This window comes from Agelaius phoeniceus, chromosome 1, assembly GCF_051311805.1.
Source record: "Agelaius phoeniceus isolate bAgePho1 chromosome 1, bAgePho1.hap1, whole genome shotgun sequence".
Taxonomy (NCBI): Eukaryota; Metazoa; Chordata; class Aves; order Passeriformes; family Icteridae; genus Agelaius; species Agelaius phoeniceus.
The window spans coordinates 72,237,641-72,264,052 of record NC_135265.1 but is presented as its reverse complement, the minus strand read 5'-3'; the positions used below and the strand labels follow the sequence as shown (position 1 = coordinate 72,264,052).

The 26,412-nt window shown below is 43.9% G+C and overlaps 2 protein-coding genes across 2 annotated transcripts in view; both read right to left on the bottom strand.

Annotated features, from left to right (window-relative positions):
• RNF152 (ring finger protein 152) overlaps positions 1 to 20,535 on the bottom strand; it is an 88,786-nt gene extending 68,251 nt beyond the window's left edge. Inside the window, exons 1-2 of the mRNA XM_077181860.1 lie at positions 16,810 to 20,535; positions 10,380 to 16,689 (exon numbers count right to left, since the gene is read on the bottom strand). The gene's annotated coding sequence lies outside the window, so the exon portion shown is untranslated. The remainder of the gene's footprint in view (positions 1 to 10,379; positions 16,690 to 16,809) is intronic.
• Positions 20,536 to 22,931: 2,396 nt separating this feature from the next.
• PIGN (phosphatidylinositol glycan anchor biosynthesis class N) overlaps positions 22,932 to 26,412 on the bottom strand; it is a 104,751-nt gene continuing 101,270 nt past the window's right edge. Inside the window, exon 31 of the mRNA XM_077181850.1 lies at positions 22,932 to 25,827. The gene's annotated coding sequence lies outside the window, so the exon portion shown is untranslated. The remainder of the gene's footprint in view (positions 25,828 to 26,412) is intronic.

The following is a 26,412-nucleotide window of genomic DNA, read 5'->3' as shown; positions in this document are numbered from 1 at the left end:
CATTAATTCATGTCACATTCCCACCAGTGGTGCTCAAGTTCAAGTCCACCTCTTCCAAGTTAGCACAACACTATTATGCTATTGTGTTTCTACAATATCTGCTAAGAAGGAGATGCAGTGAGGTCATGGTAAGTTTTGGTCAGGTGGGAGCAAAGTAAATTCTCAGAGCCTTTTAAAGAGATAAAAGAGAAGGAAGACTTCCTTGAGGAAGGGATGATGTATGGATATTGCAGTGTCAGGCTATGTAAACACAGCTGCAAATCTCCACATAGAGTCAAGCTGCTTTATGGGGTGTTTATTACACATCTAGATGGATATCTCTTTATATACTTATAGAAAACAAATATCCACATAAAACACCCTTCTGCAAGCACTACTCAGGCCTCTTCATTGCAAAGAAGTTGTTACAAGCAGGATAAGGGAATTCTGTGAAGCATTCTGATCAGAGCAGTGACTACAGGTGAGCCATCCCGATGAGCTCTGTGGCATTACAGTCCAGCACTCCGCAGTAGCAACATCAAAGCATCTCCTACAGTCCTGCAATCACTGCCACCACTGGGTCTTTTAACAGCAGTTTGAGGCCATCAATCAGCTGCCAACATGCCATCAATGCAGGGAAGAATCACCAAAACAGGCTGCAGCACTGCAGTATCATTGGACATACAATAGAAATTGGATCTAAAAGAAATGCAGACATAAAACTGAATAAAATCAGTTGCCTTGGCAAGGGATTGGTCTGGTTTATCAAAACATTTATGGATGCAATACCTTAGCTTGCTTTCCTGCAGGCAGTCACCAGCAAAAGAAACATGGCTGGAGGGATACCTGACACCAGATTTTGCACCTTTATAGTGAGCTCTGCAGGGATTGTTCTCAACTCGCAACCAGCAGTGTAGCAGTTTTCTGGTTCTCATATTTATTTTCAGCCAGATCAGCACCCTAATCTCCAGCTACAGCATCTTTTGTGTCAAAACAAAGAAGAGGGCAGGAACAAATAGCCAGTAAGAAAGGCATATCTTCTTTACAGTGTTTCTTCACTGGCACAAGTTTTACAACCAAACTTCCTGTTAAATTTCCTCCATACCTTGCATCACACGTATGAATTCCAATACCACCTGAATGTACCTTCTTTTCTCTCCAAATACTTCCAGATTTCTTTCAGAGGGGCTATATACCAGTCAGTAAAGACTAAGCTAGAACTAGAAAAAAGAGCTGCATATGGGGACTAGCTTCAGCTGAGAGAATGATGACAACTTCCAAAAGAGCCATCAAAAACTTCTTACTCTAGGACTGACAGGTGCTGAGTGAGGGGGATGTTTTTAACAGTTCTCTTGCTACCCCTTGGCCCCATGGCACTGGAACAGTAGGACACAGAGGACTGAATACACAGTGGTATCTCTCTTGCTGGTGGAAACCTTTGATGTGGCTGGGCAAGTATTGGTGCTAACTCAGCAAAACACAGATGCTACACTCCTGACCACTACTACATTACACACCAATCCATCAGAGTGTGTTACTTCAGTACAGGCATAGTTGAAAAATTTGGAAAATTAAATACCAAAATAGAAAGCTGGGAAGAATATCTGTAACCATCTATTGGAGGAAACCTAAACATGAGTGTGCATAAGTCCATGGGACCTGATGAAATTCCTCTGCAGGTCCTGAGGGACCTGAAGTCAGTAAGCCACCATCTGTCATTTTTGAAAAATTGTGGCAGAAAGGTGAAATCCCTGATGACTTCAGGGAGAAAGGGAAATATAATTTCTATTCTTAAAAAGGGGTATGACCAGCAGACTCCACCTGGAGTGCTGCAACCAGCTCTGGGGTCTCCAGCATAAAAAGGACACATAACTGCTGGAGCAAGCCTAGAGGAGCAATGCAAAGCTGATGAGAGGACTGGAGCACCTTTCCTCTAAAGACAGTCTGAGTTGAGGCTGTTCAGCCTGGAGAAGAGAAGGTTGCATGGAGACCTCATACCAACTTTCAAGTACCTGAAGGGAGCCTACAGGGAAGCAAGACAGAGACTCTTCATCAGGAACTGCAGTGATAAGACAAGGAGTAATGGGCACAAATTGAAGAAGGGGAAATTTAGGTTAAATAGTAGGAAGAAATTCTTGGCTGTGAGGCTGGTGAGACACTGGAACAGGTCACCTAGGGAAGCTATGGACACCTCAGTGTTCAAAGCCAGGCTGGATAAGGCCTTGAGCAACCTGGTTTACTGGGAGGCATCCCTGCCTATGGCAAGGGGGTTGGGAATAGAGGATCTTTAAGGTCCCTTCCAACCCCTTAATATTCTATGATTGAAGTAGTTATGTAGCATCTATTGCATAACCATCAGATATGGCAGCTGTGGGTAGCCTTTATTATTTCCAAATTTTCTTTCTGTATTAAAAAAAAAAACAAACCAAAACCCAGACTTCCTAATCACACATCTTTTCTTCACAGTTGACTTCTCACTGTAGTGACTAACCAGATATACCAACCACCTCAACAGAGATTCTCTTAAACTGTGGTCCACACTTAACATTTTCAGCATAGTTGCAGCAAGTGCCATTTTATGATTTAGAAACTGAAGTTTTTGGTTGCAATAACAATTTTGCAGTCATTATGTATTTTGTCAAGGGGATTCTTATAAACTGCCCCTGCATCAGGAACGCATTACCAACAGAGAGCTTCTGATGGAGATGCCTGGCTCTAATAAAAATATTCCACTCCTCCAAAGATTATCATGTTAGATGGGAGGCTTTTTCCTTATTTATTTTTCTTCTGGGCAGGATTAGTACCCAACAACCCTTCAAGGACAATACAAGGCACGCTGAATCATGGATGTCTCAGACACTCTCATGCCTGCATCCCCTCCCACTGAGCGAAAAGTAGAGAAGGGCAACCAAATCCTCCCCCAGCAAAAATGAGTGGTGACAGGAGATCTAAGCTGCTTCCCCCTGCTTTTCTCTCCCTCCATGTCCTCCCTCTATGTGTGGCTCTGAGGAGGGTGGTAAAAGGTGCAAGTTGTCGTGGGAGAAGGAGAAGCAGCATTTCTCACAGCTGAATTTTTGCCAGCATGAGCTGTGGTTCATGAACTCAGCCTCTGGCCCAAGGCTAAGTTCAATTGTGTCTGAAGTCTGATGAAATGCTTTGCATTGCTCTAATACAAATTTCTATTTCAGCTGAGGTTTTTTCCAAGGCAGGAGACAATCCCTCTGCCTGACTAAAAAACAGGCTTTGAGCACTGTTTGTAATGTATTAAAAGGGATTTGCTTTGTTAATTTTCACAAATACCAAGTCCATTCTGCAGGCATATAAAATGTACAGTAAAAAAAATGTGATTCATCTAAGGATCACAGAGGTTCTCTTCTTCACATTGTGTCCAGTGGAGATGATCAAGATCCTGAACTTAGGGATTTTGTAATTCATAATGAAAACCTTGACTGTAAAAAGATATTTCTAATACTAAATGGCTCTTTATGAGACAAAAATGTAACGAGATCTAATGGCTGGAAACTTGGCTAAGAAGATACAATTAATTTTAATAATCACTAACTATTGAAAGTAATTAGCTACTAGATCAAACTACTGAATAATAATAATTTTAAAAAATCTTAATTTCTAGCTTCATTTAATTGAAAGTACATGTTCCCTTATAAGGTGAAGAGTAGCTCAAACAGAAGTTACAGGGCTAAAGCAGAAATTACTCAGAAAAATGCTATGATCTGCATTAAACAGGTCAGGCTGGATGATCTAATAGTCCCTTCTGGCCCTAAATCCTATGAATTATGAATCTAGGGTGCTCTCCTTGGAGAGTTTGACAATGCTTTGCCGACATGAGGCAAATATAATCCACTGTCATACTGCAGGCCAACCACGGCATCACCTCAATGTCCATAATCTATGTTTTATGGCCATCTCTAAAGGGATAAACTTTACTTATTAGGGTATTAAATATTTCAGAGGAATTGCTGGCAGATCTGATATGTGGAAAAATTCCCTTTTACAAAGGGAGAGCAGGACAGATGTGCACTATGAGTGTCCCTGTGCCAAGGACCTCTGTCTGCCCAGCAGGAGCACCATCTACTTTCTAGGCTTATATCTTGATATCACCCTAGCAGAGCCACAGAGACCTCAGCTAAGGCTATGGGCTTTTCCTCACTGAAAGGGCAAATAACCTGACCATCCATCTACCCCATCTCTCTGTATTATAGGCAAAATACAGGGATGAAGACTCTCCTACTTTAGGTACTGCTAAACAAGCAGTGCAGCAAGGCAGTGCATGCTCATGTGGACACACTGACACCAATATTAAAACACAGGCACGTGGATGCCCCATCCCTGGAGGTGGTCAAGGCCAGGTTGGACAGGGCTTTGTCCTTGCCCATGGCAGAGGGTAGGAAGTAGGTTATATTTAAGGTCCTCTCCAACCCAAACCATTCTATCATTCTATGATAGCAAGGAATAAATTTTCAATAGGCCACTTTAACCTGTACAGGGGTTGCTTATTTTAGTTGCAGACTAGCAAGACTGCAGGCTGCAATTGCCTCTATGAACTCAGCTCAAACTTTGGAAGACTTCTCTGTCCTGACACAGTTACACGATAAAGACTGGTTCCAAAACAGCTCAGCTCCAGGAGAAGATGTCCCACTTTTGTGTAGCAGGGAGCCCAAGCCAGCCAGCCAACCTGGCAGACACAGATTAGTTCTTCCCTTGCCACCCTCCTACCGCCAGCACAGCAAGGTCCCCGCGTACCCAGGGTCAGCCTGTGCTCAGCAGCCTCACAGGTCTGGCTGGATCCAGACCATGCTCCCTGGTACAGCAGGTCTCCAGGGATTCAGCACAGGGTGCTGAGCCACAATCTAGAGCTTTCCCGGACTTCCTAGTGCTACTGAGGGGAAAGATTCACTTCTGAGGATCAATAAAGTCTAGGAAGCCTGAAGATGTCCACTGAAATAGCATTAACATGCCTGAACCCAAATGCCTCCTCTTTGCAGAAACAAGAAGAGCTTCAGAGGCCTTTTCTGTGTGGCTTATAGACAGAGGAGGGCTGACTGATCATGTACAAACTTTGATAGTGAAACAAGTGTGTGAACATCAAGGCTTGGAACAATTGTGACTGTACAAACCTCTAAGGAAATCGAATCACTGTGGTATCAGAACTGCTGAAGCAATGTTTGAGAGAAGACCAGGGAATGACCCCAGAGAGGATCATCCCAGGCTCCTGTTCTAACAGAGTGTGACCAGGCAACTGCTCATACCCATGTGACTTGTGTTAAGCCCCTTGAAGCATCCCTCTGTTGCAATAGTCAAACCACAGATCTCTTACACATAAAGCTGCTACAGAATGAAGCTGAATGCTTTTCATAAAAGTCTGATCCAAACCTGCTGGAGATGATACTGCATTTAACTTCTGCAATCAAGCCTAACAGGTGTTTTTTAAAATGCCACTGCATTGCCCAGCATGCCCTTTCTCTCCCTTCACAGTCACATGGCTTTTCTACTGAGTTTTATTTTGATCTAAGGTAGCATTTTCAGCAGGCACACATCATGTGAACAAACCAGAAAATTAACAAGCTGGTGATTTGCTGCTGCCCTTGTTAAGTCAAACAGAGAGAGCACCCTTGCCTTCATAAAGCTCTGCTACAAAAACCTCAGCCAGTGAGAAGTTGGGAAGTTGCTACTCCAGTTAAATTACCCTCAGGTCTGTTTTGCAATCAAGAAAAAATGAGGAACCAACAGCTTTGCTTCCTGGCTGAGCCTTTTTATCTGCTTTGGCCAAGGACTTTTTGCTTCTGGAAAGCTTGGTCCCATTCCTTAGACTGTGCTAGGGCTTTGCTACAGGATGTACATGGGTATGAGGCAGGTGGGAGCTGTAAGCAGCAGAGCATTGACTGTCTCATCTGGGACAGGGTTAATGGTTCTGAATCATTGTGCTGAGGATCTTCAAGACTTGGGAAAATAGATTAAACATCATAATAAAACATATACTGAAACAAATATCCTTCTTTAAATGAGGAATAACCCTGCTCCGAGTTCAACAAATGCCTGTGCTTTGTCTTGGTTCCCTTTGTGTAGAGTGGGTTCACCAATATTAGTTCAGAGCAATGTGTTGAACTATGGATTGTGAAAGGCACATCTACCACAATAATGGAGCTCTATAAATAACCTAAAAACACTTGGACAGACACATGTAGTTAAAGGACTTCATACTTCAGTGGGCAAAACCACAAAATACCAAAATAATTAAATTTGTCCCTCAAAAGCCTTGGAAATAATTGGGTCAAGTTTCCCTATTTCATCCTCTCCTATTTTATAAGATAATTAGGAACAACTCAGTACACCCAGTTTCTGGAAGCAAAATTCTGCACATCCTTCTTTTTCCTTTCTGCTTCCAAAGAAGCAAACAAAAGAAAGAAAAACTGAGTCTGAGCACAGTTAGGTCTGCAATATGCCACTGGCTTTCCTCCACACAGCTCCCTTTAAGTCAAACCAGCTGATTAGCTCCGAGATGTCTGTCTCTGTAGAATCTCTCTTCCCAGAGCCAACAAGAAACGGAATTGTGGTTGCCTGAACCAGAACAGTGCTTCTGGGATTTTTTCATGCACTCTCTCTGTGCAGAAGAGTCAACATAATAGTGCAACATGACAAGATGTTGAGCCACAGTGCCAAGACAACTTGCACACTTTGCATTTTTCCTATTAGAGATGCATCAGTGGTTCTGGAAGGGAAGAAAAGGAGAGGAAAAGAGAGAAAATAGTGCAGAGGAGTCAAGTCCAGCTCCAAAAGCCTTTGTGTTTTCATTTTTCTATCAAGATGAGGTATTACAAGACAGTGATAATTTGTAGACTTCAAGTACTGTAATAAATTTGCCCTTTTATTAAAACTGTTTTCCCAGGGGAAAAAAAAAAACAAAAACTAACAAAAAACAACCAACCAAACACCAACAAAAAACCAGGACCATAAGAAAAAAGGACCAGAACATTACAAACTACATAGCATCTTCAAGTGCACGCTTCATGCTAATATGAGCAAACAGAGAAAAAACTAAAAGCAAAACCTTCTTTCTGATCCCTCCTCACAGTTTTTCTGGGAAATACTCCCCCCAGATCACACTACCAAAAAAAACTGTGAGTTCCATTTCTTTTCTTAATATATAATAATAATTTAATAATAATATCAGGAATGAAGAAATATGGGAAGTTTTGAATGCATTTTCCAATTTTCACTTTTATTCTGAACAGAGACCTGATTTCAGGCTGGTTTGTCCAGACATTTTTGATTTAAGGGAAACAGGGTTTGTACATTATCTCCGCACCCTACCAAACCAGGGTTCTCCCCAGTGCCAGTGCAGGGTGTGGCAGCAGCCAAAAGTTGGCCTTGTGCTGCAGTCCCCCCTCCCTCAGCACCCTCCAGCTGGGTGCCCACTGGGATGGTCCCTGGTCAGGACTCTCAGCCCACCTCTGGCTGCCTCTCTCCAGCCCAGGGTGCCGTGTAGCTGGGAGCCTTTCAGCCACCCTAAACATCCAGCGTACCTGCTCTGGACCCCAAGCATCCAGTGTACCTGCTCTGGAGCCCAGGGAGTGAGCAGCAAAACCTTACTTGGGTTGTCACCCACCTGCCCAGGCTTAGTCCCCACAGCAGAGCACCAGGGCCACCACTGCCCTCGGGCCCATCTTTCCCGCCCATCCTACACTGTGACCTCATCTCACAGAGAGTCTGTGACTCCTCACAGCTCTTGAATCCTTTTAATTTGTAGTGACAGAGAAAGGGGCTGCCCATTGCTGATGGGCCTGTCTCTGTGCTGGAGGTATGCACATCCGTTCAGTCATAAGGAGACAGCAGCTCATTTTCAGCCTTTTTCACTGTAAATGCAGTGGTAGATAATGGGGCAGGAGGGTGGTATAATTTCTAATGGAAATTACCTTAATTATAAATTAGAAACATTAAGAGGATTATCCTCACAAAGGAAAGTATTATCTCATAATTTTTATAAAAAAAACTTACTGCTCTGCTGTTTTAACACAGTCAGCTTAAAACCTCAAGGCTGATAAAAAAGTTCACTCTCAGTGTTCTTTTTTTCAAGTAAGGAGAAGATATTTGGATTGACTTCCCTCCCCACCCCACCCGATTCTAAAGTGTCTAAATTGCACCACAGTGTTACTGATCCATGAGCTGTACTGTAGATGCTTGCTCTTAAAGGTCCACAAATCCCCACTCTTTGTTAGGTGACAACCTATGCCTAGGGCCCTGGCAAAGATTATTAACTTTACCATTTAGTTGGCTTCCTGACAGAGATTTTTAATCCTGTGAATTACTTTTAAGAGGGCTACATCAAGAATTTCAGAGCTGCTTTATTATCTATGAATCAAGCCTTGGCTGCACATTCAGAACATCATCCCTACTTGAGAAGAGCAAACATATGTATGTATGGGGATATAACAAATGCGTCTTTCAGACCCATCTTGACAATGAAGTTCATGGATTTACATCCATTCTAAAGATGCAATAGAAAAAGGACAGAAGGTCACAAGTTTCTTTCCAATATAAAGCCTGAATTTAGCCCTAGCACAGCTTTGCTCTATGGAACCGTGAGCCTGAAATTTACCAGACATCATCAAGTGACAGAGGGTATTTTTTCAGGAAAAGGAAAATTAATCAGAGATTTGTTTTTTTCAAATATGGCTCAGCAGTTACCTTCTGTTAAGACTCTGACTCCTGCACTGAACCAGTAACATTTCTGCACAGAAACTTTCCTGCAAAAGTAGTTTTTGCTCTGATAAAAATTTAAATATAAAAACCAGGCAAAGAAGAGCTACTTTTCAAGATAGAAATCACTTTTCAGTAAAATATTTCCTCTTTGGCCTTGGCTTTCAGTTAAAAGTGCTTTACTAAGCTACATTTTAAATAATCTGAACTCTGAAAAGGCTGGCCTTATGGGGAAGGGCAAGACTCTCCATCAGATTTTCTTTATCCATCCATAGGGTCACATCCATAGGACTATTAGACAAGTGCTGCAGAAACCTTTGGGGATGTGGAAGAGAGGAAGGTGCAGAGCAGATGTGCATCCTCACACCCATCTGTGCATAAAGCTCATGGAGAAATAGCTTGGCAAGTACAGCAAGCTCCTTCTTGCTCAGAAGAGCCCATGCCCTCTCCTTGATGGTGTCAAAACCCCCTTGTCTTGGCAGGGAAGCACTGAGCACACCAGGGCTGCAGAAATCTCTCCTCAAGGCCATCAGCCAGGCACTGGAGGTCCCTCAATTCCATGGGCTTGCATCTGCCACAGACACTGATGTAGAAAGAAAATGGCTGCAAAAGCAGCAACATGCTGCCAAAAGGGGGAGAGCAACAGGTATGGGATTTGCCCTTCATGGGCTATGGGCATTCCAGCATCTCTTCTGCAGCTCATCGGGCTGGGAGTCCCAAAAAACCTAATAAACTGGGAGCCAGACATTCACCATGTTGGGAAGCACGTCCTCAGATCACCGTTTGGTCATGTTTATACATTTAGGCTGTATGCAAATCTCGTGGCGAGCTATCAATTATAAATCCTCAAAGGCTTTTGCACTGTTATAAATGATACAGCATGAGAAATGTTAGAGTCGCGGCACAAGTGTTTTCCGAAGCAAAGGCATACAGCCCGGAGCCAGGAATGAGGTAATTACTTGTACAATAGAAATGTAAATTCAGTAACCTGAAGCGGGGGTGGGGGAACACAGAAGCGATACAAGTCCTTACAGAGCCAGGTCCCAGGGGTAAGTCTCAGGCACCAAGAGGCAAGCAGACAGAAGGAAGAGAAAGTTTTTTTATGAAGGAATACGGCAACCAGAATAGTCGGCTATAAAATCAGAGGAAGAGGTAACAGAATATCCCAGCCCCAATAGCAGCAGATAATGAACTACTCTAAAAAGCTAGCTGGTTGAGGGAATAGCCAGAAAAAATAAACACTTAAAGCTAAGTAAAATATTAATAATTCCTTTATTTTATTAACTTTATTCTAGTATCACATACCCTCGGGCCTAAGTAAACACCCTTTATCATTCAGTCTCATCTACTGAAAATGCTGACTGTCAAGAAACATAAAACACAGGGTTTCCAATCCTTCTGGGGTGGAATCAGAGGATTAGTATGCTTTAACAACAAACAACAGCCAAATTAAAAAAAAAAACCCTAAAACATTACCGCAATATCACAAATTTCCCCAGAGAGGAGGAAAGCTCCTTCAAGAGCAGCTGGGCAAGGGAGCCCCTCTGATGTTCAGAAGGGGGTGGGAAGGACCCTGGGCACAAAGGGTGTGCAGCACAGATCCATGAGCAGTGCTGGAAGCCTCTCTGCCTCAGGATAAAAGCCACATACCAAACCCCCATACAGAAGGAGCTCAGGACACCTACCTGAAGGAGCCTGAGGCAGGAGGAAGACCACTGGAACCATCAGGAAGACCCCAGCAATCCCACCTCTTGGGCTCTTATTTCCTAGCTGCTTCTCATCATTCTCCAGCCCCTCTGTCTAAACAAGTCAGCTGAAATGCATAGCCCAGGGGCACAGCTGTTCAAATGGAGAGGGATAAACCAGCTGTGTTTTGGCCAGACCTGATTGAAACCTCAGTTCTACAGTCAGCAGTGCACTGGCAGTTAAAGCTCATCAGCTGGTGAAAATCAGCTCCACATGCCCACCATAGGTGCAACTGTAGGAATTTGCATCCTGCAAGGCTCTGTTGAATGCACCCTGGCTTCCTTTTCAGTGTCAAAAATAAAGCTTGCTATTTGCTGAGGTTTGGGATAGGGGGTGGGGACATGACAGTAAGATCCTGAAATGTTTAAATAAATGGAGGCAGCAGTGTTTTGAAGTACTGCTTGTTCCTCTAGAGGCTTTGTCCAAAAAAAAAGAAAAAAAAAGTATTTAAAAAAAAAAGTGTGGCCTTGTGACTTTTTTATAAAACCCTGCTGCATCAGAAAGTTTGAAATATAAACAGCTGCTTTTACTGACTACATCAGTGCAGCTGGGCTGCCTAATCCTTGGGTAGCAATGCTTATAAATACTGCTCAGACAGGCAGGTTAGATCAGATTTTCCCATGAGCTCACCCAGGATGGTTGGCTTTCATGGGCAGGCGCGCTGTTATCTCTTTTAGCAGCCAGCGTTTTAACAGCCGGCTTTTGAAAGGCAGCCACAGTTTTCAAAGAGTCAGTCCTGGGGAGGAGGAGAAGGAGGTGGCAGAGGAGAGTATCTTTCATCACAAACCTGACACAGGAGAAGCTGCGCCTGGATTGATGCCAGGGGAGAATGTATCACTCACTGTCAGGCAGAGCCAGGCCATTTCCAACAGGCAGCGACCAAGCTGCTGCACAGCCCTGGGCTCTTCCTCGTGGGCACGGGCCTGTTGAGACCCAAGTGCCCCTGGAATACTGGAACCTGGTTTTGCCCGGGGGGTAAAGTGTAGCAACAAAGGATATGGAGCTAACCTCCTCTCTCTGCATTCCTGAGAGCATCCCAGCACCCTGGTAACTCAAGGGATGGGGTCTTCCCACTGCAACCCCTCACCCTAGAAATACCACTGGGGGAGGACAGAGAGATGAAATGTGGGTATTTCAATGAGGATTGTTCACCTTATCATACAAGCTGGGCTTTTTAACATCAAAGGGCAGCAATGCTTCCAGTTGGACCTCCTGGCACTGTGGTTCCTGCCCCTCAGGGGTATTTATCCCAGTGGCATGGTCACCTCCATGAAGGGAGACACACCCTTAGCTAGAGGAAAGCATCTTGCAAAGAAAGGATTTACTGAAATAGAAACAATAGAATGAAGTAGAAACAATAAAATGAAGATGCATTACCAGTAGAGTTTAAATTGTAGGAGGATGACTAATCAGATCCCAGCTTTGGATGGCCTGTGCGGCCTGTGCCTGGCAAGAAAGCGTTAACCCAAACCTCCTCAGCCATGACACGCAGAAAATCACCTTCAGTTCTGCTGCCTTCTTTGAGCTGATCACTACAGAGGTGCTTCAGAACAGCAAACGCAGGGCTGCAGCCCCAGAGAGAAAGGAATCCATCAGGAGTGAGGGGGGGGCAGTCCCACAAGAAGAGCAGATTGAGGGGTGTTTTGAGGAGCGCAGGCAAGGCCCGGCGATGCCTGAGCCGCCTCAGTGCTCGCCCTGCACAGGCCTCGGTCAGGCTCAGGCACTGCAAGAGCCGCCACAGCTGCGGGGCAGGAGCTGCCCTTCCTGTCAAAAGCCATTCCTGGAAATCTTGCTCTGGGCATTTGGCTGATGTGTCAGGAGAGCCCCGAGGAGACCACGGAGGTGACATTATTGCTGCCACAGAAGAAAAGTGCAGATAATGAAAACCGTGGCTGTGTCAACAGCACTGCTGAGGAAAGGCTTTTTCCTCTCTATGTTTCTATTTCTTGAAAAAGAGAAGCAAATCTCCAAGTGCTGGCAAAAGAAAAAGTGTTTTTATGGGAGTCCACTGAAAAATGCAGCCAACATGAAGCCACTTGAGCTTGCTGGCTTCACTAGAGTTAAACCCAATGCATCCCTCAGTGAATGATCCTGGGCAAAAGGGCTTTTACCCACATTTCCTTGTCTGTCCTTATACTGATGCCAGTGGTGCCATCCCAGCTGAAAAACAGATGTTGAAAAAAGCCACTACATCTGCATGTGCACTCAGGAGGGGCATAATAGCTCCCTCATGAGGGTCTGAGCTCCAGCCACAGACACAGCCCAGCACAGGAGACTTGCACCCAGCAACCCCACAGGGCACAGAAGCTCCCTTTCTTTCCTGAACACCGTCAAGACTGAGAAAAAAAAAGCCAAAGCTCAGGTCTTCATAGCCCCCTTCCAAGTTCAAGGAAGTCAGTAGTGAACAGTGGGACAGGGTTAGTTTTCGCCCATTTGGATCACAAAGTGCAGAGGCAAAAACTTCAGAGGCCCAAAAAAGGGTGATCCACCTAAACGATTTCTGCCAGAGGGCATGAGTTGACTTTATTTTCCAATTGGCAAGGGCTGCCATAAGGGAGGGGAGAGAAGGATGGTCATTAGGAGGCCAGAGTTATTAGCCTGTGTCCTCAGGAATAAAGACTTCATCCTTCTCTGCCTCTCTCTCTCAGCCAATTTCAGCTGAATTCAAAGGAGTCTCAGAGGTATAAGTCTCAAAAACAATTGAACTTCCACATGACTGATGAGACATAGGAGTCTGGGAGAATAAGAGGTCCCAGGGAAAAGCACATGGCCAAGACTGGGCAGTGGGTCAGCAACGCCATTTGTCTGGATGGCCCCACCTGGACACTTGAGGAACATGGCCAGGCAGCCAGGGGAAGGGAGCACAGGCACAGTCTTCCCAGGGTCCACCAGGTCTTCTGCTCACGGGACATAACTTCAAACAATAGAGGATATTGCTGGGGAGAGGAAACAATTTCAAAGCCATTTTCTGTGACTGCTTTCTTTGACAAGGCATTTCCATGCTTTAGATAGAGACTCAACATCAAATTCCTTGGCTGCAGTTTGAAGGAATATTATCTAGGTTGGAAACAATCTCTCTGTTTTCAGAGGTGATGGGGATTTGTCCTGTATGCTGCACGAACACACCATTTCCAGCACAGGGTTACACACATTCCTGCAGCAAGATCCAGTCAGGGCTGTAGGCTTCATGCAGCAATATCTGGCAGCTGATCACACTTATCCTTTGAGCATTAAAATTAATTAATGAAAAACTGAGAGTAAGCTAATCACTTTCAGTTATAATGGTTTCATATGATATCAGGATGAATACCTATCAGTTTGATGAGATTACAAGCAAAAAGTGGAGAAGAGATGAAAAATTCCTTCAATTTTGCTTGTGTATCACAAAGCAAAAAAAAAAAAACCAAACAAAACAAACAGATGCAATCTCTTCTTTCACAGCCCATTATACAGACTCCTGGAAAGAAAATACCCAGCCCTACAAGGATCTCCATTAAAAGACAGATTCAGTTCCCGTCACTTCTGACATGGAAGTGCATGCAGAAGTAATGAAGGTTTGCTTTGCTTACGGTTCTCTGTGCATAGCTGCTGGTAATTGTTCTTACTGAGAAGCGAGGCATTCTTCTTTGTGGAAAAAAAATCAATAAATATTTAATTCATAAATGCAAGAGAGGTGATGAGCAAAATATACAACTAATAAAGATAAATGGCTTTCGTACCCATGAAGAAGTCTCATAAAGAGTCAGTGGAAAAAGTGTCCCTGCTGAGCAAAGAGAACAAAATAAATGGGAGATTATATACTGCAAACACAGCATTGAATTAAAAAAAAAAACCAACAAAAACAAACAAAAATAACAAAAACCAAAAACCCCCAAAACACAAGAGAAAACAACATTAATGCATCATTAATGCTGAGTGTTTAAATCTACAGAAACCAGCACAACATAAAGGAAGATTCCTGAGGCAACTTTAATTGGGACTTATTGTGGGCTCTGTTATTGATAATTACATATATTCAACTGCATAAACAAATTGCCAAATCTGTATACAACTGGAATGCAAATAAGGGATGTGCAGTCATGTGGTTTCTCCTACACTATAAGACCCAGCAGGCAACATGTGCAGCAGGAACACTTTATGGGTCACTTACAGATGCACACACATGTATATCTGTTCCATGGACCAGCACAAGGCAAAAAGTCCACCCACAGTACCTTACACGTCAGTTATTTTTGTTTGTTTATTTATTTGCAGGCAAGTTAAAGATGGGGCTAACAATGCATTCTTTTAGTGCTTGCATAATTTAATTTGTTTCATCTGTTGTATCTGAAAATGCTGAGACACGACAAGAATGTAACACTCCCTAAGTGGTAAAGTACTTCTATTTAGTCATTTCAATGGCCAAATGAAAACTTTGTGTTATTTCATGTCCCATACTGCCAGTAAAACCACAGCTGAGCTAACATGCTCCAATCCCTATGCCTGTTTTCCAAAGCACAACATCCTGGGGACATATTCTCTAAATTCCCTGCAAAGGCTTTGGAACCACACAAATGCAGCCCAGAGAAGGAGCCTCATCCATCAGCAAGGCCAGGGTCTGTCTTGGATCCAGCAATAACATTGTACCTTATCGGCACCAGGCAGTCACAACTTGGCAAATGGCACTCACATTGATGCTGGAGGGGGTATTATTTGCATCACTGATATTCCCAGAAACCCCAACAGAGATCAGATTCCTGCTGCAAGTACAAAGGAAATTGCCCTTCATGTCCAGGTAGGCTATTAACCTTTTGGAGAAGGGATTAAGTGTGAGTGGGTCATCCTTTCAAACAATTCCCATTTCACAGGGGAAGAACTGACCCTTCTACTGAATGCTGTGGATTGAAATGGGAATTTTTGTGTCCTGACAGTTTGTTAAAAATTAAATCAAGCTCAAAAAAGTGATCCCAGACACTTTATCAAGGTACCCAAAGTTGCACACTGCGACAGAACCCAGAGGTACCACTCTTCCCCACTGGCATTTCCCACGAATAGCCAGTCCCTCCCCACCTTTTGTGCCTCCTCTTTAATCAGAGAAAAATAATGGAAGTGCTCGTGCAGTGTTGCATCCTCTCTCTACTTTTGCTTTCAGGCTCCCCAGCATCTGATCATGGGGTGAAACAGACAGGGGGGACATTCTGCTTAGATGATTTAACCAATCTCATGCAAATGTACTCAGCAGTCACGGTACCCATTGTGTTTTCACCTACATAATGGCCAAGACAGCTGAATATAGCTTTTTCCAAGGATAATAGCATTTTTATGCATTATTCCTTAAAGCTTTTTGTGCTCACACACTGAAAAACAGCTCCAGCTGAGGAATAGCTGAAGTCAATATACTCAGTCTCTGTCCAGGTAATTATGCATCCTCCTCCCATGCTAGGTTAAGCAAATATGATAATGATAGGACATCATTAACATGTCTATTTCCCCTCCCCCTTTTCTTACTTTCAGCACATGCAATGGAAAACCACAGTTAAACATTTATTATCACGTATTTTCTGACATATATTGCGTACTTATCCTGCATCTGAGAAACGGGAAGGATTTTGCAGGCAAGACAAAACACAAAAGAACTGGTTTAAACCAGAAAACAATACATTTACCTCTCCTGAATTTATGTGATTTACTGATTTCTTAATTGTCTGAGTCCAGAAGAAAAGGACTAAAAATCCCCCCCAAAAATATACATTATATACATTATGTATATATATATATATATATATATATATATATATATATATATATAAATATATGTATGTAGTTTCCTTTAGTAATAGAAGCAAAGCCACTCAATAATGGTAATGGAAGAGTTGTCAGCTCCTCTTCCACATCCCTCACCAATTCTCAGGTTAATTTGCCAGTGATAAAATCCACCTCAATATACCTTCCTTCCCAAGAAACCAGGATTGGCCGTGAAAACCAATGTTAGTGGTTTTTTCCCCTCTTGAGTTCTGACCAGGTGTTGCTCCTGCCCACACTTTGTGCATTGACCAATGCACAAAGACTTTTGAGTAAAGACTGGGATTTCAAATCTGACACCAAAGGAGCTGGAGGATTTGCTGGAGGGAGTGGGGTGGGTTGAATATGAGAAGACAATCAGCTCACAGCCACCTGAAGCATTACCTGGAAAAGCTGTAGCAATGTGGCACCTGCAATAACATTCTGGAAAGTCACAACTTCTGTATAGGTCCAACACATTAAACCCAGCTGTAAAAAAGGAATGATAGCAGACTTACAAAAAATGTAAGTACTTGAATTTTGTAACAACCAGCCTTTAACTTATGCTCCTGAGAGAGCACTTTGACTGTTGATCTATCTACAACTGACCTTTCAATCCATTGGCTTCCACAGGCTTTAGGAAATTCCTGTGGATTTTGACAGCTGTTGGCTTATATCCAAGGTCCATGCCTTCAGAAGCATGAAACCCATTTTGATGCTTTAAACAGATATGGAGAAAGCTCCAGCCCCCCCACTCTCTGATACAAAAATGTGACTGCTTTCATTGTAGGTGTGTCTCATGCTGTTTGATCATTGTTCAGCATCTTTCAACTTAGCTCCATTAGGAGGAGAAATTGCTGAGGGATTCAGGTAATTTGATGCAAACCTGTTGATTTTGAAAAGAAAAAAGAAATACAAAAAGCCTTGAAGACAATCTGAATCAACTCAGAGGTAATTTATAATTTTCTAATCTGCACTCATATTTGTTGTGAGAATTTGCAGCCATTCTCTCCAAATTGTATTTCCAACATTTTTTTTTCTGTCTCCAGGACTTGTCTAGATCCTATTTTTCCCACCTGTTTCCTGGCTATTCAGGCTGGCAACACACTCCAGTAACGCTATCTTATTGCTTAGATCTTGATTTGAGCCCTGGAAAAATATTTTCACCTTTTTCTGATTCTTGTTAATTATCCAGAGCCTATGTTTTGGGCATTGAATCCATTCATATTTATTCCAGAAAAGGAGATTATCATCTTCATTCTTGTCTCCTGAATGAAAGACACCATCACACTGACACGCTTTAATTAAGTTCCACCCAACCACCAAGAACTTCAGACATGGTTTAAGAGATAAATATATATCATCAGAGATAAAATAAATTTTAAAAAATTAATTATGGAGCCAAAAAGCTTCCCAAAATGGAAAGAACACACAACAGCAGCATGTATCACTTTGTGGTGACATAAAAGCCCACAAGGATTGAGTGAATGCCTGGTGAATGCACAGTAGCCACTGCTCCCAGGTATCTGCTGGAGGTGGGATGGGTAACTCGAGGAGCAAGTTACTTTGACAGCAGACAAAAGCCCAAATGTTCTCATTTAGAAGAGATAAAAGGAGAAAGCAGTGGACTTCATTTGTAGTACTAATTTGGTAAATTTCACCCAGAGGCATGGAAACATTCCTGAATTGTTACATGGAGACCAAAACCAGCTCCATCAGAATGACCCTCATCTGGGTCTTCAACTTTTGCTTAACACTTGTGCTTCAGAGCAGCTTCTTCATCCTCCACCTACAGGAACTTCCAAATACACTGTAAGAAAGTGGCTTGTAATGGAGCAAAATTACTAACAGGATTCTTGGTGGGTGCAAAATTAATGCTGGAGAAGAGTCTCAATTACTGGAAAATTAAAATACTGTTTGGAGGTTGGGGGTTTTGTTTTCTGGGAGTTTCTTGGGGATTTTTTTGGCCAAATCTCATTTTCAATTAAACCATTTACTGAAAGCAACATTTGGCCAAAGCAGAGCATGATTTTCACAGAACAGCAATGAAATATTTAGCATGTTTATGTTCCCAAAAATTAAAAACAAAGCAGAACAAAATGCACAAAACAAAACATTGTGCTGAAATGGGCAGACTAGATTAGTCTTCTGCTGCAATACCTCTGGTTTTGCCCTTTGTCTGAGAAATGCTAGGCAACAGATAATTCCCACTTCATCAATAGGAGCTGGGGATGCTCCATCTGTGCTGAGCTCTGATCTGTTTACAGACCTGCTTACAGCTGCCATCCCGATTTAAAAGCATTCTACGAGAAAGCTTTTCCTGTTTACATGCTCGCTTAGCCAGACTCTGGTCCTCCTGGTCACTTAAGCACACATTTAACTAAAGTGCAGGAGCAGATTCCCGAACTTAAGAGAGGTCCTGACACTGCAAGCAGGGCCAGGTTGTTTGAAGTTAAGCACATGCTTAAGTGCTCTGCTGGATTTTTGCCCAAGCTGCCAATCTTTTATAGTTAATCATTTATCACCCCGCTTATGTTCTGGTAGTTATGCTTCAGTGTGCAAGTATGTAAATTGCTTTCATAAAGCTCCACGCACTGAGCACAAATAATGCTTCCTCAGCCCTTTGCAGTTCTCCAGTCCTGTGACACCTCAGATAGATCAAGCGACACTTAGAACTGGCAAGAAAGTAACTTCTCCCTTAATTAAACAGAATCATTACCGTGTTCGTCTTCTTAATGGTGAGGCACATTCACAGACTTGCAAAGTAAGCAAATAAATAATGCCAGTTAGCTCTAACCTGACAAGTATCACACATTTTGCCTCTAGAAGCATGTACACCAATTCATCTTCCTCCTCCACTCCCAGAGTGAGAAAGGGATCAAGCTGTCAAACCCATCGTAAGCATATCTGCATAACTTTGGCATAGATTAAGGTAAATCACTGCCTACAAGGGTATTTGCAATGCATCACAAGGTAATTTTCCCAAACACCAGTGACCATTTTAATTTTTCTTTCCCTCCTGAGGTTAATTGCTGTGAACTACAGGGGAATGTCACCTCCACTTACCTGTGCTCTGTTGCTTTGTATTCAGAAAACTCACAGCTGCCGTGATTTTTCACAAAGAATTAAAATTGCCACAAGGAGAGAAAACATAGTTACTGCCATTCAGTTCCAATATATTTATTGGAATGATAGGCAGCAATGGTGCCTCACTGAAACAGAGCTTTAAAACACAATTAGTTGCAGTTCTATAAATTGCAGAGCCAGTTATTCTGTGCTCCTGCCCGTGGGCCTTCCATGCACCCGCTAATGAAAAGGCTGCTTTTCCCCAGATGTCAGGTACTTTTGCAAGAAATGAGCAGCAGGAAGGGAAAATGACAGAGTCTGTTCCCTTGCTCTGTAGAGCACTTTTTTGTAAAAATTTATTCTCTGTCAAGCAAACTGCCTGAAAAAAAACCCTCAGTCAGCTACATTGTCTAAGAGGAAGCTTGAACACTACTCAGATTGAGTCATATTAAAACAAATTAATGCTGACAGCTGGTCTCACAATCATTACTTGAAAAAAAACTAAACCTCAAGCTTTAAGTGTAAATTAACGAAAAATCCAACTCTTAACAAACAAAGAAAGAAGCAGCAATCTAAGCAAATGGGCCCTCCCGTGATAGACCGGCTGCCACCATGACCCACTGAACAGGACAAAACTCGTCCCCTGAACTGTCCTGGGTTTGGGTCCTGTGACTGCAAAATGCTCCTAAGATTCTCCTGCAGAGTTGGGCTGGCAGATCAGGTCCTGGGCCAACAGGACACAGATTGCTGGAGAAGTAAAGGCAGGAGGGACCCTCCAGGGAAACCCTCATGATTGGGAAAAAGAAATCTCAGGCAGGGTTCACTGCATGGCTGTTCTGGGATTAGTGGGGAAGTGAAGCCCCAGGAAATTAGGAGCCTTAGACAAATTTAAGAAAGCTTATGTTCAGTTCAGGTCCTGGATGGAGATTTGGCCATCATCCTAAATACTAGAAGGTTTTCCTGCACTATGTAATTCTTTAAAAATTACATGCATGTTAACTTCTTTTGGTTGTAACCACCAGTTAATTACCAAGTTACATTACAGCAAGTAAGTTTGTAGCATTTTGAAGGAAATATACTGTTAAAGTAGGTTAGAAAAGACACAGAAAGATGCCACTTGTATGGAAAAATGCATGGTGGTGAAACAGATATTTTCCTTTCACAGTAGGTCAGATATAACAAACCCTTGATGGAAAATATCCACTCACTTCTGGAGATCTAGTGAGATGGAGACACAAATATCTGAGCAGCTAAATATAGTTCTGGATAGCAGTGTGTCATGGTTTGACACTGGCACAATGCCAGTGCCCCCATGAAAATACCTTCTCCCTGGTTTCAGCTGTGAGATGTGACCAGGAATAAGCAAAGCAGGCTCTTACTTAGGGAAAAAAGAACTAGAATTTTATTAACTACTCTACAACTACAAAGAAAAAGGAACACACATACACAGGGAAAATGAAAACTTCACAAATGCATTTCCTCCTCCCCCCACCAAATTTCCAACTCAATACATTTGTCCCTCAAATCACCAACTCTCAGTCCTGCACCACCCTTCAAACAATCAATCCTCAGTTCATCAAGAGGAGAGGAGTCCTTCTTGTGCCATGGGCTTCCCCTGGAAACACAGCTGAAGCCTCGTGTGTTTCCGTGTCACTCGTGGCACCGCCCGGAGTACATCTGCCGTCGTGACTTCTTCCTTTTCATGTCCAGTGCTCTCACCACTGAACACGGACCAGAACTGCTTCTAGGGTTGTCTTTTAAGGATGCTCTGTCCCGATCCAAAAAAAGGCACAGTCTCTCCTTTGGGACACCTGTCCCCACAATCTCTCCTTTGGGACACCTGTCCCCCCCATATTTTTTTCACCCCCTGGGGCCGAGGGGCATCAACACTGAACCCTCTTGGCTCTGAGGCCATTGCCTCCCCCTAGAATGCAGTCTCTGTATCACAAGGAACATGGGTCTGTCCATGGCTATACAAAAAGAGTCCAGCAAAAGCCACTCCATCATCTCTTCCCACTAGGATTCTTCTCTACTCTTCTACTATCTCTCGCTTGCCCAGACCTCTCTCACACTGGCCCATTTTCTTCCTCATCTTCCACTCTATCTTCTAGGAAAGGTCAATGTTCTGTAAAGTTCTCATTTTCCAAAAAGGGGTTAAAAGCTCCTACAAGTGGCCGGCTGAACCCCCCCCTTCTTCTCCGTCCCAGCCGTGCTGCCGGCACAGGCCCATGTTTATCAAGCTTCAAGGTCACAGTCTCAGGCAGCGGCTCTTTCTCTCTCTCTCTGTCTCTCGGGGGGGCACCCGATGGCTCCCGGTGTCTCTCTCTCTCTTTCTCTCTTCCACCCTTCCACCCCGGGGCTCAGGCCTACCTCTCTCGGCCACATGGCTTTCCCCTCCCCCTGCCCAGCCAGCAGCTGGGCCGGGGGAGAGACCCGAACTCTTTCCCGCCGGAAACCCAAGAGGGCCCTCCCAGGGGAGAGCTCTGCTTTTAACCCCGTGTTCTCAGAGGCGTGTCCATGTCTCAATGGCCAGGTTAAATGCCAATATTAAAGCCTGAATATCCATTGGCCAAAAACACAGCATCCCAAAAAACACATTTCCTGTCAAACCACCACACAGTGCTTTGTACATTAAGTTCTAGTGTCTCTTAACTTAATATGGAAATTGATACAAAAATAAAATCACAGCATTTTCAGAGTCTCTCTCTGCTTGTGTGCTCACTGCAACTCAGGCCACCAAATTTCAGCCTCTGTTGAAATTACTTTGCAGTTTTTGTCTTGCACTGCCTCACATGCCAAGAAGGCAGAATAATGATGTCCATCACTAAAAGGCCACCTCTATTGAGATCTATAAAGGTTACTCCACAGAAAGTCAATATGAGAACTGCTTTGAGAATGCCTTGTCCTTCAGCATTTCCACAAGAGTGATAAGCTAAGTTTAATTAGAGGAGTCCAAGTCTTGGTCAGAGGTTTCCCCAGCCCTAAATGCCAGTGGCTCACTTGTACAATGTTTGTTACTAGACATGTGCCCTTTGGATCAGCCTGTGGTTGCTGAAGCTTGGAGCCAGGCTTGGGCAGGTACTACTGGAGCTGCAAACCCCTCGAGAAGGAAGAGGGGGCAGTGGGAACAGTGAAGAGCTGTGGTACTGACACGTGGCTTTCTCATATTTCTCCTACTTTCTCACTTTGAGGCAAAAACTTTGGACCCAGGTGTGATTGCTTTTGCAGTGATTTAAATTTAAATTCCCCAGGCCTGACTCTACATTACCCTGTCCCTCACTCAACCGCTGGCCTCAGCATTGGGTGTACAGAAGTTGGTGGCTGTACATTGGGTCACAGGACAATTCAGGTCAGGAAGGGCCTCCTTGCAGCAGAGGTGACACCCCGAGAGGGAGGGTGCAGATGGCAGGAAATTCAGAGCAGAAGTGGGCTCCATCCCTGGCCATGTCTCACTACAGTCACAGACAGCTGGGGGGAACTTGGTCTGGTGTTTTTTCTCCCCATTGCAGAGAAAGCACTGGATGATATCCAGCCATTATTAACAGGTTTGTCAGCAGTATTAACCTGGGCAAAAGGTAAACCTTTAAGTCAACTTCACCTTACGTAACATTAGAGGCATTTGCTCTTACAACTCACATGGAAAATAAAATGCAAACATAACAAGGTGTGTTGTCATTGCCTTTACATTATCCACCATCAAAGTTAGAAAGTTATGCCAAGCATAAGTCAATAAATAAACAAACAATGAAAATATCAACAAGCTTGATTTCAAAGGTCATGGGAAGAGGGAGACTGCCATGTTTTCAGCCATCTTCTTCCTCTTTTCAGTCCTCAAATGCTAAAATACTGTGCCCTGCCCTGGGGTGAGGAGGGAGATCTTGCAGGAAGCAGATGGATTCAGAGCCTCTATAAGTAGATGAACTGGACTCAACACTTCACATCCTGACAAACATAACTAGTCCAAGAGAGGCCAGAGAGGACTGCAAATAATTTGGTGACTGCCAGCTACTGTGATGGTCAGTCCCAGCTCACCACAAGCCCTGTCTCATGGATGGATAATCAGGACTGACCTGGGGCTGTACCACACAGCTGGCAGCTCTGCAAGCCAGGTTCCCAGACCTTCCCCAGCCACAGAAGCTCACCAGCAGCTTTCCAAAGACAACACACAGGAGAAGACAGTTTTCCACCTTCAGGCTGGATGAAGCCATGTGATGATGGAGAAGGGGGCATCTGGAGATGTCCCACCACTGTGACACACAGCACACCCCAGAGCAGCTGCAACACAGAAGTTCTTCTTTCCCTACCACAACTATTGCTCCCAAAAATATTATCTTCAGCTGGCTCCTGCTCACAGTGCCCCACATCTATCAGATGCAGAAGCATGGCACCCTCCACATTCTCATCCTTTTTACCAAAGACATCTGGGTGAAGTATCCCCACCATTCCAAAGCCACAGGAAAAGGGTCTTCAGGGTTCACACAAACAATCTGGAGAAGTAACGAGCATTGCATCCTTACAAATTAGCTGGGGTCGTAAGAGATGAAAAAACATTTGCATTGTGGCTTCTCCAAACCAGACACTGCAGTTTAAGGTTTGGGTGAGACCATGAATGTTCATTCATATCATAGTTCTCATTCAAAAATGTGAAGACTGTACCAGACTTACAACTAACAGGCACGGCATGCATTGAAATCGCCAGAGCTTGTAAAATCTGATTTACTCTGTGAGGGAGAAGGGGAAGTTATTTAGTTTGAGTCATAAGAGGTCTTGATACGATCTAGGCTTCATCATTTCTGCAAAAACAGCTCACTCCCTGGGCAGATATCAAAAGGCTGCTGTGTACAGCTTTGATAACAAAAAAGCAGAGAACAATTCCTAGTGCTGAAGATTATGAGACCTTTGTATCAGCTGCTCTTCAGTATAGTTTCTCTTGCATTACACCACCTGTCTTTTCCAGCCTGATGTTTTCATCCTCTGAAGCCTCACCTGCTCCAGTGTCAGAGTGTGCAGCTCTGCTGCAGGTGAAAGAAGGCAGGCAGAAGAGCTTGGGGTAAATTCTGCCTTCATGTCCTTCACGTGGTGCTGGAAGCCTCTGCTAGCTCAGAACCCCCTTCTGTCACCTGAATCCTGTCAGGACCCCATGAAGAGGGATGATGATGCTTGAAGACCCACAAGTAGAACAAAAGAAAGCTTAAACTCATCCAAACACAGAATTTTACTCCCTACCTTAGCTGCTAAGGTTGGGGAGGATGTTTTATTGCCGATGCCATTTGTTTCTGGTAAACACACATCTGTGGGAGGGAAGAATTGACTTTGTCACACACCCCATGGGGCTGTGTAAAGTAGCTGAGTGGGAGAATTTTTGACACCTCTCCATGCTGGAGTCAACCCAGAAGTGTGGGCCAAGACTCCGGCAAGAGCCTCCCCTGGGGAGACACGAGAATAGCACAGCCAATCCTGCCTCTCCATGAGAGCTGCTCTCCAGCACTCCTGTGGCCTCTGATAGAAACTGAATTCACAAATAGCACAGAGATGCAAGGAACTGGAGGGGGAAAGGGAAAGGGCAGCTGAGGTTGCTACCACCATGGCCCAACCAGAGCAAATGGCAAACAAGAACAAACGCCTGCAGAGCAGCACTGGGGACAAACAACACACATATTGCAAATTGCATATTGCATATTCCCCTGTGCTCATTGTCCCCTTTGTTCTCTAACAAGGAATGATGTAAGAAACAAAACTCACTTTGTAGAAAAAGGTGCTATGGAAACAGTAAGCAGAAAGAGTAACTGATGCAGGTTGTACTTTGCACGTTCATTTCCACTCGCCTGCATACCACAGTACACAGATTATTCCTACCACCACAGATGAGCAGCACCAGATGCAGTGGGCTGAGATGCTGTTTTATTACCAGCCCCCTGTGGTAAAAAAAGGCGTTAGGCTCGAACTCCTCTGCATTCTCCCAGGGACCCTGCAGTGCCAGCAGTATCTACCTCCCAATAGGTAGGACATCCATTTGGTCTTGTCAAAAATAACAAGAAGTTTTGATGAGCTTGCAGAAGGTGTGACTTATGGGGTGGCAGCCATGTGAGTCCCACATTCCCAATTTTTCAGTCAATTACTTCACTCACATCGATACCAGCTGTTCAGCTGCTCCCATGAGTGAATTTGTTCTACAAACAGAAGTTCTGCAAAGCAGTCACTCCAGCAATGGAGACTGGGATGGTCAATGGCTTAGAGCTTTGTGTACTGAAGGGAAACACTGTGGCCAGAAGTCTTAAGACATCAGCTAGGGCACAGAAAGCTGAGGATGCAGTGAGTACCCACAATGACAGAGTATATGCTGTAGATACTTGTGGAGCGAGGCTAAGGCGAGGATAGCTCTCCACAGCAGACACTCACTGGATCCTGGAACAAGCGTGGCACATTCCCATGCCTATACACAGACTGTGCTGTAGTGGCAACTTTCCAGCTGCTCATGGCTGCTCCTTTCCCTGGCTGTAGGATACAACCACCAGCACCAGGCATGTGTCCACCTTTAGGTGTGTAGTCTGCAGGTACAGCCTGTAACAAATGCAAAATATCTGCTGTAACTGAGGCCAGCTGTGAGGCAACATGCCCAATAAGACCACTGGACCACCACCTAGTGGAAAAAATTACTCCCTTAACAGTACTCAGATACTCTCACAAGGTACTCTGAAGCTGCACTGCAGGCTGCATGACTGCAGGCCCGTGATGCCATTTTTTTTCTAGTACCTAAGAAGCAGATGGAGGCTTGTAACTGGTTTTTCCCAGCCAAACTTCCTGCAGAGGGATGACTAGTTTTCAGAATGTTAAGAGACATGTGACCATGGCCAAATGCCAGATGGCTGGAAAGAGCATTGGAGAAGCCCCCATGATGGATGTGTAGCCTTTGCTGCCAGGATCATGCACCATATGTATCAGCTCTTGAATAGAAAGGCCTGGCTGCCACTTGGGAGTGTGACACGGGGATATTACACAGCACAATTCTTAGTGATGCCATCATAGAATAGGCCAGAATGAACAACATTTTTTCTTTTTCTTGCTTCTCACTTGTAATCAGTAACCAAGGAATCTGCATTAGATTCATTGTGCAGCCATTACTGACACTTACAGTAATGGAGCAGA